The sequence below is a fragment of the Hevea brasiliensis genome, chromosome 14, assembly GCF_030052815.1.
Source record: "Hevea brasiliensis isolate MT/VB/25A 57/8 chromosome 14, ASM3005281v1, whole genome shotgun sequence".
NCBI classification, from domain to species: Eukaryota; Viridiplantae; Streptophyta; class Magnoliopsida; order Malpighiales; family Euphorbiaceae; genus Hevea; species Hevea brasiliensis.
The window spans coordinates 16444425-16454571 of record NC_079506.1 but is presented as its reverse complement, the minus strand read 5'-3'; the positions used below and the strand labels follow the sequence as shown (position 1 = coordinate 16454571).

Sequence of the window (10147 nt, the reverse complement as noted above, 5' to 3'; positions counted from 1 at the left end):
AGATGCGGTTCGTCTTGCAAAGTTGTTAGTTAGAGGGATTGTTGTTCAATTATGAGTATGGTGGATTCTTGTGGAATTTTCTGTTTTGGTGGCATTTTTTGGGCATGTTTCGTTGGTTGTAGCTGTTATTTTCTCTACTCCTAGTGATCCGTTTGTTAGTGAATAACTTCCTTGGTTTTACTCCTGATTCGGTGGTAGAGTGCTCATTGCTTGTTAAGGGCTGTGCATCTCTGGTTCTTTATTGATGGGCTTCAGGTGTCAGGGCTGTGCTTCGCTGGTTCTTCGGGTTCTAGTTTATTTTGAATTTCTTTTCCTTCTCTCAAGTTTATCGGTTCCTTGCAAAAGAGGGCTGAAATTCTCAATCGATTTGTTTCAAGGTTTATTTATTAGTGGACATCGTTCAGTGGTTGTGCAGCGCGTTTGTAATTTGGTCAAGCAAGCCTCTTCTCCCCATTCTCATCGTTTCTATGGATAGTTGGGTTATGCTTGCTGCTCTTCATAGCTCGGTTGGTTCTCCTGTATTTTGATGATTGGTTTCTGCCCTTAAGTTGTTTCTTGCTTTTGTGGAGGCTGCATGGTGCTTTCTAGGGATGTCGCTCCATCGTAATTGCTGTTTGTCGCTGTTCAGATTTTTGTTTTTATGTTGTTGTCTTCTTTAGGCTATTGTTTTGTTTATCCTGCTGAGCTTGTGACTCTTTTCTGTTTTGGTTTCTAGTTCTGTATCGTGCTCTTGTATCTTGCTTCCATTCTGATCCTAGATTAGGTGTTGGATCTGGCTTTGTTGCTCTGTTTTCCTAATTCAATAAAATTTTCCGTTTAAGAAAAAAAATGATCCGGATAAATTTTAACAATTGTCCATGAATTTATATAGTTGTTATATACCTTCAACTTTAAAATGTAATATAAAACCTTTTAACTTTTAAATTTTGCACAGTAAAATCCCTCTAACTTTCAATTATTAATTATTTAGTTAGATGCTGACATGAACAGATTCAGCATAGCGCTTGTCAGCATTTTTCTTTTCTTTCTTATGCAAAGTGTAAAATTATTCTCTTTACACATGAAAAATTATTTTCTCTATAGAGAGTAGAAGATTCAATTTACACATGGCTTAAGAGATGAAAGAAAAATGATAACTAAGCATTACGTTGGAACTGTCCAGGTCAACGTCTAACTGGAAAACTGATGATTGGAGGCTGGAGAGATTTTACTATATAAAATTTAAAAGTTGATAGAGTTTTATGTTACATTTTTAAATTGAAGGACTGTAATGTTATAACTATATAAGTTCAACGACAGTTATTAAAATTTCCCCTTGTTAAGAATCTTGAAACTCCTCAGGAGTATTGCCAAGCTGATTTTGCCATTTTTGTTCCCATAATTCTTGGAATTATTGATGCTGGATTGAGAAATGCTTTAAAATTTTTAGTTGACTCTTCCCTTTGTTTCCTCAATTGAACAACAGTAGGCATACATTGAAACTTGCAAACTTTTAACCTCTAAGAAGAAACTTACCTAGAAGCTCAAATTTACATAAAAACAGTTGGAAGCTGGGGACTGTTTGTTTGCTGCTAGTATTTCAATTGCCAAATATGATATGGAATCAGTGAGGTCCTTATTAACTCCTTCAGTCAGCTTCTATCTTCAAATCTGGTCAATCCAAGCTCTAAAGTGGCTAGAGGCGATGGTGAATGGACTAGTTAGTCCAATCGGATATTAAGTGACCTTCAATAATTACACTTTTATAATATTATAAGATTTCATAGTTACATTTATTTAAAAAAAAAAATAGTTACACATTAATAAAGTTTAAATATCAAATTAAATGAGATGTAATTAATGGTGAAGGGTACTAAGTAACCTTTCGTACAAATCTTGAGGGCCGAAGATATAATTGCTCTAAAACTTACTCAAATTTCAACTTATTTACATCACTAAAGTAATTATCATTATAAGTGACTATATATGAATTTATATAATTAGTTAGTCCATAAAAATATTCAATCCATAAATACATCCAATAAATTAATTTCATATAAAAATTTCTCAAATACCTTTTTTATAAGCAGATGAATTATTTTATATTTAAATTATCCAGGAATTTCTCAAATACTTGAAAAAAGATTAACCTAATGTTGCACTCATTTCATATAGGCATTTTAGGGTAGTTTTGCATCCATTTTGTCCTTCTATTTTAGTATATTTTATATTTTTAGCTTTATTTTAGCTTATTTGTTAACTTTAGATACTTTATATTTGATTTTTATAATTTTGTTATTCTTGATAGGTTTTTGTGGCAAATTGAAGATCAATGAGTGCATTAGGAAGTGATTTGAAGAAATTTGTAGTTCTTTAAGCATGAAGGAAAGTTGAAGAAATCAAGTCTTAAGAGAGCAAGTTAGCCGAAATTTGCTTGAGATTTTACTTATGATGTTGCTTAGGGTATATCATATAAGCTTAACCTTAAGCCTGTTCAAGCTGAAAGTCAAGCACGGCTTAAATCCTACATATTCAAGCTTTTACTCCAAAACCTGCTGAGAATTGCTTAAGATCCTGCTTAGGGTAAGCGGCAGTGCTTAAGGTGCAGCACAAGTCAAGCTGAAAGTCAAGCATGAGCAGAAAAGTCCATTTTACTCCAAGTTTGTCTAGATTTGCTGAGGGTTTGCTTAACCTTAAGCAGACAGTACAACCACAGGCCGAAATTTGCTGAAGCAGCTGCTTAAGGTAAGTAGTACCCTAAGCAGATTGCCCAAAATGTGAATGACTCTGCTGACTTGGACATTTCTACACCTCATTTGCTACCCACTCCCTGGCTCTTATTCACTTTTAGGGCAACTTTTTGGGACCACATAAATTCGTCATTTTCTAGTTTTTGTCACAAGAGGAAACGGGAAGAAACAAAAGGAAAGAAAAAAATTATAAATAAAGGAAGGAGGAGAATGCCATTTTTCTGAAGGAGGAGCTGCTGCAACCATCTTTTGGAGCTCCAGAAATCAGAGTTTTGGGTTCTTCTACCTGGGTTTTTCTATTTTTAGTCCTTTTATCATGTTTTTCTTTACTTTTCCATCAATCTTTCTTATAAATACCAATATGAGTGAGTAAACTCTTTGGATTTCAGAGTTGGAGAAACATGTTTTAGATTAATTATGGATTTGGACTGGTTATTTCCATATTTTATATAAATATGAGTTTTGATTCCTTCCTTGTGTGTTTGATTTACTTACCTAACGTTGGTACCCATTAGGTATTGTGTTAATCTTTGATTGAAGGACCGAAAGGTGAAAGTCATTGATAGATAATCAAGGATTGAAACTTAAAATTACCTAAATTTAGAAATAAACTAGGATTTTAAGAGGAATTAATGATTAATTGCAAAACTTAATGGGTTTTAAAGTAATCAAATAACATACGAAAGTAGGTTTGGTTATTTTAGAACACACTTTGGTTTGCTGGAAAAAGATATCAAAGGAATTTAGAATCAATCACCTTCAAACTCTATTTTTCCTTAAAAATTGGAATACCCAAGACAAATCCCAATTAAACCCCCAACTCTGGAATCACTTTTAACATAATTAGACTTTGATTTAAATTACCCGTTATTAATTTAGTTTAATTGCAAACTAGATTTAGAATTTATTTGCTTGCTCTTTACCCATTCCAATTAGATTAATCAATTTACTTTGCTCATTTACATTTACCAATTATTCATCAATCATTAGCCCAAATAATCGTTTCATTCATAGTTTGGTACTCAAACGACAAATTCTCGTGGGAACAATACCTAATTCATCACTCTTTTACTTGAGACGACCCGTATACTTGCGGAAACGCCCAACAAGTTTTTGGCACCGTTGCCAAGGATTAGATTTTTGTTTGATATTGGATGATTGTTTGTTTGGTTAATTTGGGCATTTTATTTTATTTTCTTTTACCATTTTACTTTGAGAATTTGTTTATATTGTTTTTCAGGTACTTTATTTTATGAGAAGGACAAAAAGTGAAGAAATCAATTTATTCTTTGATCCAGAAATAGAAAAGATAGCAAGAGCTTTAAGAGCAGAATCTAAGAGGAGAAAAGCTGAATTTAAAGCTTAACAACAACAAGAAAGAGCACAAGAGCAAGAGCAATTACAAGAAGAAATGGCCAACAATAATAACAACAGCTCTGTGAAGGATCACGCTTATCCTAACATTGGGGATTTCATGCCAAGTATCACAAGACCAATAATAGAAGCTAATAATTTTGAGCTGAAGCCTGCACTCTGTCAGATGGTACAACAATCACAATTTGGGGGAAGTCCAAGTGAAAGTCCACATGTGCATCTAGCACACTTTCATGAGATCAGTGATATGTTGAAGCTTAATGGAGTTTCTGATGATACAATTCGACTCAGATTATTCCTTTTTTCTTTGAAGGATCGAGCTAGAGAGTGCTTACATTCTTTACCACCGGGTTCTATCATAATATGGGATGAACTTTCTCAAGCATTTTTAGCTCAATATTTTCCACCAAGCAAGACAGCTAAGCTAAGAAATGAGCTGACTTCCTTCAAACCTAGAGATGATGAGAGCTTATATGAAGCATGGGAGAGGTAGAAGGATTTGCAAAGAAGATGTCACATCATGGGATTCCTAAGTAGATGCTTGTTCAACACTTTTATAATGGAGTTTCTCCAGCTATTAGAAGTACAATTGATGCATCTTTTGGAGGTGATCTTATAGAGAAATCTGAAGGTGAAGCTTTTTCTGCTCTTGATAAAATTGCTTATAATAATTACCAATGGAGTTGTGAGAGGAATGAGATCAAGAAACCAATTGGTATGTTTGAGCTTGATGCCATGAATATGATTAATGCTAAGTTTGATGCTTTGACAAGGAAAATGGACAAGCTAAGCATGAAAGTAGATTCTTCAGTTGTAGGTTCTAGTAATTCAGTAGAAGTTGGAGCTGCAAATGTCAATTGTGCAGTTGAATTTTCTGCACTTAGTCAAGATTTTTCAAGTGAGCAAGTGGATTATGTGGGAAACTACAATCAAAGACGAAGCGGTAACCCATTTTCTGCAACTTATGATCCAGCATGGAGAAACCACCCAAATTTCTCTTGGGGAGGTAGACAAGGACAACACCAAAATTTTTAGCAACCTTCTGGGTATCAACAACATCAAAATTTTCAGTAGAATAGAAGTCCTCCTCCTGGAATTCCTAAACCTCAAAATGCACCTGCTCCACCACAACCACAACAACCTCTACCACAACAAGCACAACCAGACAAGACAGCTAGATTGGAAGCTATGATTGAGAATCTACTTGTGAGCCATCAAAGTCAACAAGATATGATTTCTCAATTAGCATCTAAAGGAGATCAAATGGCTATACACAATAACATGTTAGAGAATCAAATAGCTCAATAAGCTAGCTCTTCAAACAACAAAGCATTTGGGAAGCTCTCTAGCTAATCAGAAAATTCAAGGGAGCATTGCAAGGCTATTACATTGAGAAATGGAAGAATATTGGAGAGTGGGGATAAAAAGATTGAAGAGAAAATTGAAGAAGAGAAAAACAGAGAAGGAGATGAAAAAACTAAAGTGGAAGTTAGAATTAAAGCTGAGAAAGAGAGTTCAGTGGAAGAAAAAGGAAGTAAGAAAGAGAGAGTAAAGAGGAAGAACCTAAATATGTAGCACCTAAAGCCTACATACCACCTTTACCATTCCCACAAAGGTTCCAGAAAGTAAAGTTGGATAAACAATTTGGGAAGTTTTTGGAGGTGTTGAAGTCTTTGCATGTGACTATTCCTTTCACTGATGCCTTAGCACAAATGCCTTCATATGCTAAATTTTTGAAGGAGATTTTGTCTAACAAGAAAAAGTTAGAAGAATTTGAGACTATAGCTCTCACAGAAGAAAGCAGTGCTATTTTGGAAAATAAGCTTCCACCCAAACTAAAAGATCCTGGTAGTTTTTCCATACCATGTCACATTGGGGATATCAGTATAGATAAAGCTTTATGTGGTCTTGGAGCCAGTGTTAGTCTAATGCCATTATCTATCTATGAGAAAATGAAGATTGGAGAAATGAAGCCTACCATCATTTCACTACAGTTAGCAGATAGGTCTATTAAATTTCCAATTAGGGTGATTGAGAATGTTCCTCTGAAAGTTGGAAAATTCTTCATACCGATAAATTTTGTAGTATTGGAGATGGAGGAGGATGTACACATTCCTATTATTCTTGGTAGAACTTTCCTTGCTACTGCTGGAGCTATGATTGATGTAAAAAATGGAAGGCTTACATTAGAAGTTGGGGAAGAAAAAGTTGAATTTAATTTGTTTCAAGCAATAAAAAAGAAAGATGATTCAAATTCATGCTTGAGAATTGATGTGATAGATGAAGTGGTCAGAGAAGCGCTCAAAAAGCAACATCCTAAAGACCCCTTAGAAGCTTGTTTGGTTTACAACATCAAAAAAGGGGATGAGATCGAAGAAGCTACAGAATATGCTAAAATCTTGGAAGGAAATCCACCTTTGCCTATGGTTAGTATTGAGAAGATTGGAGATTTGAAGCAAGATACAACTTCATCATCAATGCTTGGAAAAAATGAAGTACCGAAGGTAGAGTTGAAACCTCTTCCAACAAATCTCAGGTATGCTTTTCTTGGTCAAAATTCTACATATCCTGTGATTGTTAGTGCTAAACTGAATGATTGTGAAGTTGAAAAATTATTAAGAGTTCTTAGAAAGCATAGAAGGATAATTGGTTATACCATTGATGATATTAAAGGAATACATCCTTATGTGTGCATGCATAGAATTTTATTGGAAAATAATCATAAAGCCTCTAGAGAGTCACAGAGGAGATTGAATCCAAATATGAAAGAGATTGTGAAAAAGGAAATTTTTAAATTGCTTGATGCAGGTATCATTTACCCTGTTTCTGATAGCAATTGGGTAAGTCTAGTTCATGTTGTACCCAAAAAGGGGGGCATCACAGTAGTGAAAAATGAAAATGATGAACTAATACCTACTAGGACTGTAACTGGATGGAGAATATGTATAGACTATAGGAAGCTGAATAATGCAACTAGAAAGGACCATTTTCCATTACCATTTATAGATTAGATGCTTGAGAGATTAGCTCATCATTCTTATTTTTGCTATTTGGATGGCTATTCAGGATTCTTTCAGATCCCTATTCACCCGGATGATCAGGATAAAACTACCTTCACATGTCCCTATGGTACCTTTGCATATCGAAGGATGCCATTTGGATTATGTAATGCCCCAGCTACATTTCAAAGATGTATGATGTCCATATTTTCTGACATGATTGAGGATATTATGGAAGTGTTCATGGATGATTTTTCTGTGTATGGTAAATCTTTTGATGAATGCTTATCTAACTTGTCTAAAGTTTTGCAGAGATGTGAAGAGTTTAATTTAGTTTTGAATTGGGAAAAGTGCCATTTTATGGTACAAGAAGGAATTGTTTTGGGACATCTTGTGTCAAACAGGGGTATTGAGGTGGACAAAGCAAAGATAGAAATTATTGAGAAAAAGCCACCCCAACATTTGTGAAAGGAGTGAGGAGTTTCCTGGGGCATGCTGGATTTTACAGGAGATTCATCAAGGATTTTTTTAAGATTTCTAAACCTCTTACTAATTTATTGAGTAAAGATGTGGAATTTCATTTTGATACTGATTGTATGAATGATTTTTGTAGGATAAAGGAAGCTTTGATATCTGCTCCTATTATGTAGCCACCTGATTGGTCATTACCTTTTGAGTTGATGTACGATGCTAGCGATTATGCCATTGGGGCTATTTTGGGACAAAAGAAAGATAAAAAGGTCTATGCAATATATTATGCAAGTAAGACTTTAGATGATGCTCAAATAAATTACTCTACTACAGAGAAAGAGTTTTTGGCAGTGGTATTCGCAGTAGATAAATTTAGGTCCTATCTTGTGGGGTCTAAGGTAATAGTGTATGTCGACACCATATTTTGGCCGATCCCCAGAGTCAAAACCGATCCTCAGCACTAAGTCTCCTTTTTCCAGCCAATTACATTTTCGATCTCTCCTTGTCAGTTAACCACCTTTCCGATCTCTCCACAAAGAATTGAATCAATGTTAAGTTCTCATATCAGTTAAAGCCTTACCAGTCTTTCAAATCACTTACCGATCTCTCAGACCCATTGTCGAATCTCCTGACCAGTCAAGTATGTTCCTGATCTCTTTTGACAAATGAAATTGAACTGACACAAGATCTTTGTTACCAGTTTTTATTGCCGATCTCCCTTTCAAAAGTTTAGGAATAATCAAAGGTTCCGTTCCGATTTAAGGATGATCCCGATCTTAAATGTTCAAGCCAAATTTTCAATTTTAATTAAGTCTCGATTAGCGTTGGTTCCTTACCGATCTCATGCTCATTGTGTCTTCCGATCTCTCACACTTAGGTTAATAATCACTTTCAGTTATTTCAACATACTAAGACAATCAAGTGTTCAAATAATTTAGAAATTTTCCGATCACAACTATTCGTCGAACAAAAGAGGCATTTCATTTCATTTCATTCCAAGAATTTGTACAAGTCATTCAGCTGGAGGATCGCCCCCAGCCTGATCTACATTTTGTCCGACTCCCCTCTCACCCTCAACCTCCTCCTCACTCTCCTCACCTTCATCCTCGGGAGCCAGGTTGGCCATCCAGGAGAAGTCCTCCTCAGGGTAACGCTTCTTGAGCTCAGCCATGAGATCTCTGTGGGCATTCACATAAGCGCCGGCCACTCCAGTCACCATCTCTTCTTCTTTCGCCTTAAGTTCCTCAGTAAGGTGAGCGATGTGAGCAGCTTCATCGGTCCGAAGTGCTTGAACTTCTTTCAGAACACGGGTTTGCTCGGCCAGAACACGGGTTCGCTCGGCCAGAACACGAGATTGTTCGGCCAGCTTGTCTTCATAGAACTTCATCCGCCCCTCAATTTCACATATGTAATCCCGAGCGGATGAGAGTTGGGATCGGAGGGAAGCCACTTCTTGACTTTTCTTCTCAACCTCCTTACCCAGGCGGTGAGCCTTTTCCCGGACGATGTGCTGATTCACCAAGCACTCTACGTTCAGACTCATGGATCGGGTCAGGATGTCGTCAAGGTTGTCCGGAGACAGCCTGTCCCGATCCTCCCGCAGGCAGATGGAAGACCCAAAGACTTTGGCAAAACCCGGGTTCTCCCGAACAGTCTGGTTCTTCTCCAGTGAAGTAAGCAGGACCTGGGCGCCCCGGGAAAAGGGCCTCATAGGAGGCTGAGAAGGACGTGCTCGGAGCAACTGGAGGAGGTGGAGGCGGCTCTTCCCGGCGAGGAGGAGATCGGATCGCTTCCACCTCGGGGATCAGCGGTCCCGAAGGTTGAGACGAGCCTTCTCGTATTTCCCCGGGCTCATGCCTGGGTGTCTGCATTTCCTCAGCTCGTTTCATCTCCCGTACCTCCGAGAGATCTCCCTCTTTCGCTTCCGGTTCTCCTTGGAGGCTTCGTCTCTTGCCATACCTGCACAAAGAAGAGGTCAGTGAGATCGCTAAGGTCCTGAGATCTGAGATGTAGAAAATACCGATGCCGAGGTCAGAGAGCGCAAGCTCGCGATCTTGGCCGGTGACCAGTTCCATCGTCCAGTGATGAAGTTCGGCAGTCACTGCATCCAAGCAAGAGAACTTCTCTCTGCTCGCCTGTTCCTTCAGCTCCATCACCATTGCACCCTCTTCCCTATTCAACACGAGACGCTTCGGAATTAAGGGGCCTTGGTGTAGCCAGCTACGAGGGAAACCCTCAAAGCCGTTCGGAATTTTGCTCCTTAGAATGAAGAAGCGGTTCTTCCAATTCTTCAGGGAGGATGGCAGATCGGTGAAAAGCCTGCAATGTGGCTTCGCCTGGAAGAACCAGTACTCGTCGTCTTTTCGACGGGTTAATCTATGCAGTTTGGCGAACACTTTAGGTGTAGGACGGAATCCTTTAGCTCGGCAGAGGCCTCGGAAGGCTACTAAGATCCGCCACGAGTTCGGATGAACTTGGGCGATGCACACTTGGAAAAATTTTAGAACTTCTTTGAAGAAGTCATCGAGAGGGAACCACAGCCCGGCTTTTAATTATTCCTCGTATATCATGATC

The 10147-nt window shown here is 37.6% G+C and overlaps 1 non-coding gene across 1 annotated transcript; it reads right to left on the bottom strand.

Annotated features, from left to right (window-relative positions):
- Positions 1-4524: 4524 nt before the first annotated feature.
- Positions 4525-4630, bottom strand: LOC131173489 (small nucleolar RNA R71). The gene has a single exon (XR_009143805.1). It is a non-coding gene; the product is annotated as a small nucleolar RNA R71 (small nucleolar RNA).
- Positions 4631-10147: the final 5517 nt, after the last annotated feature.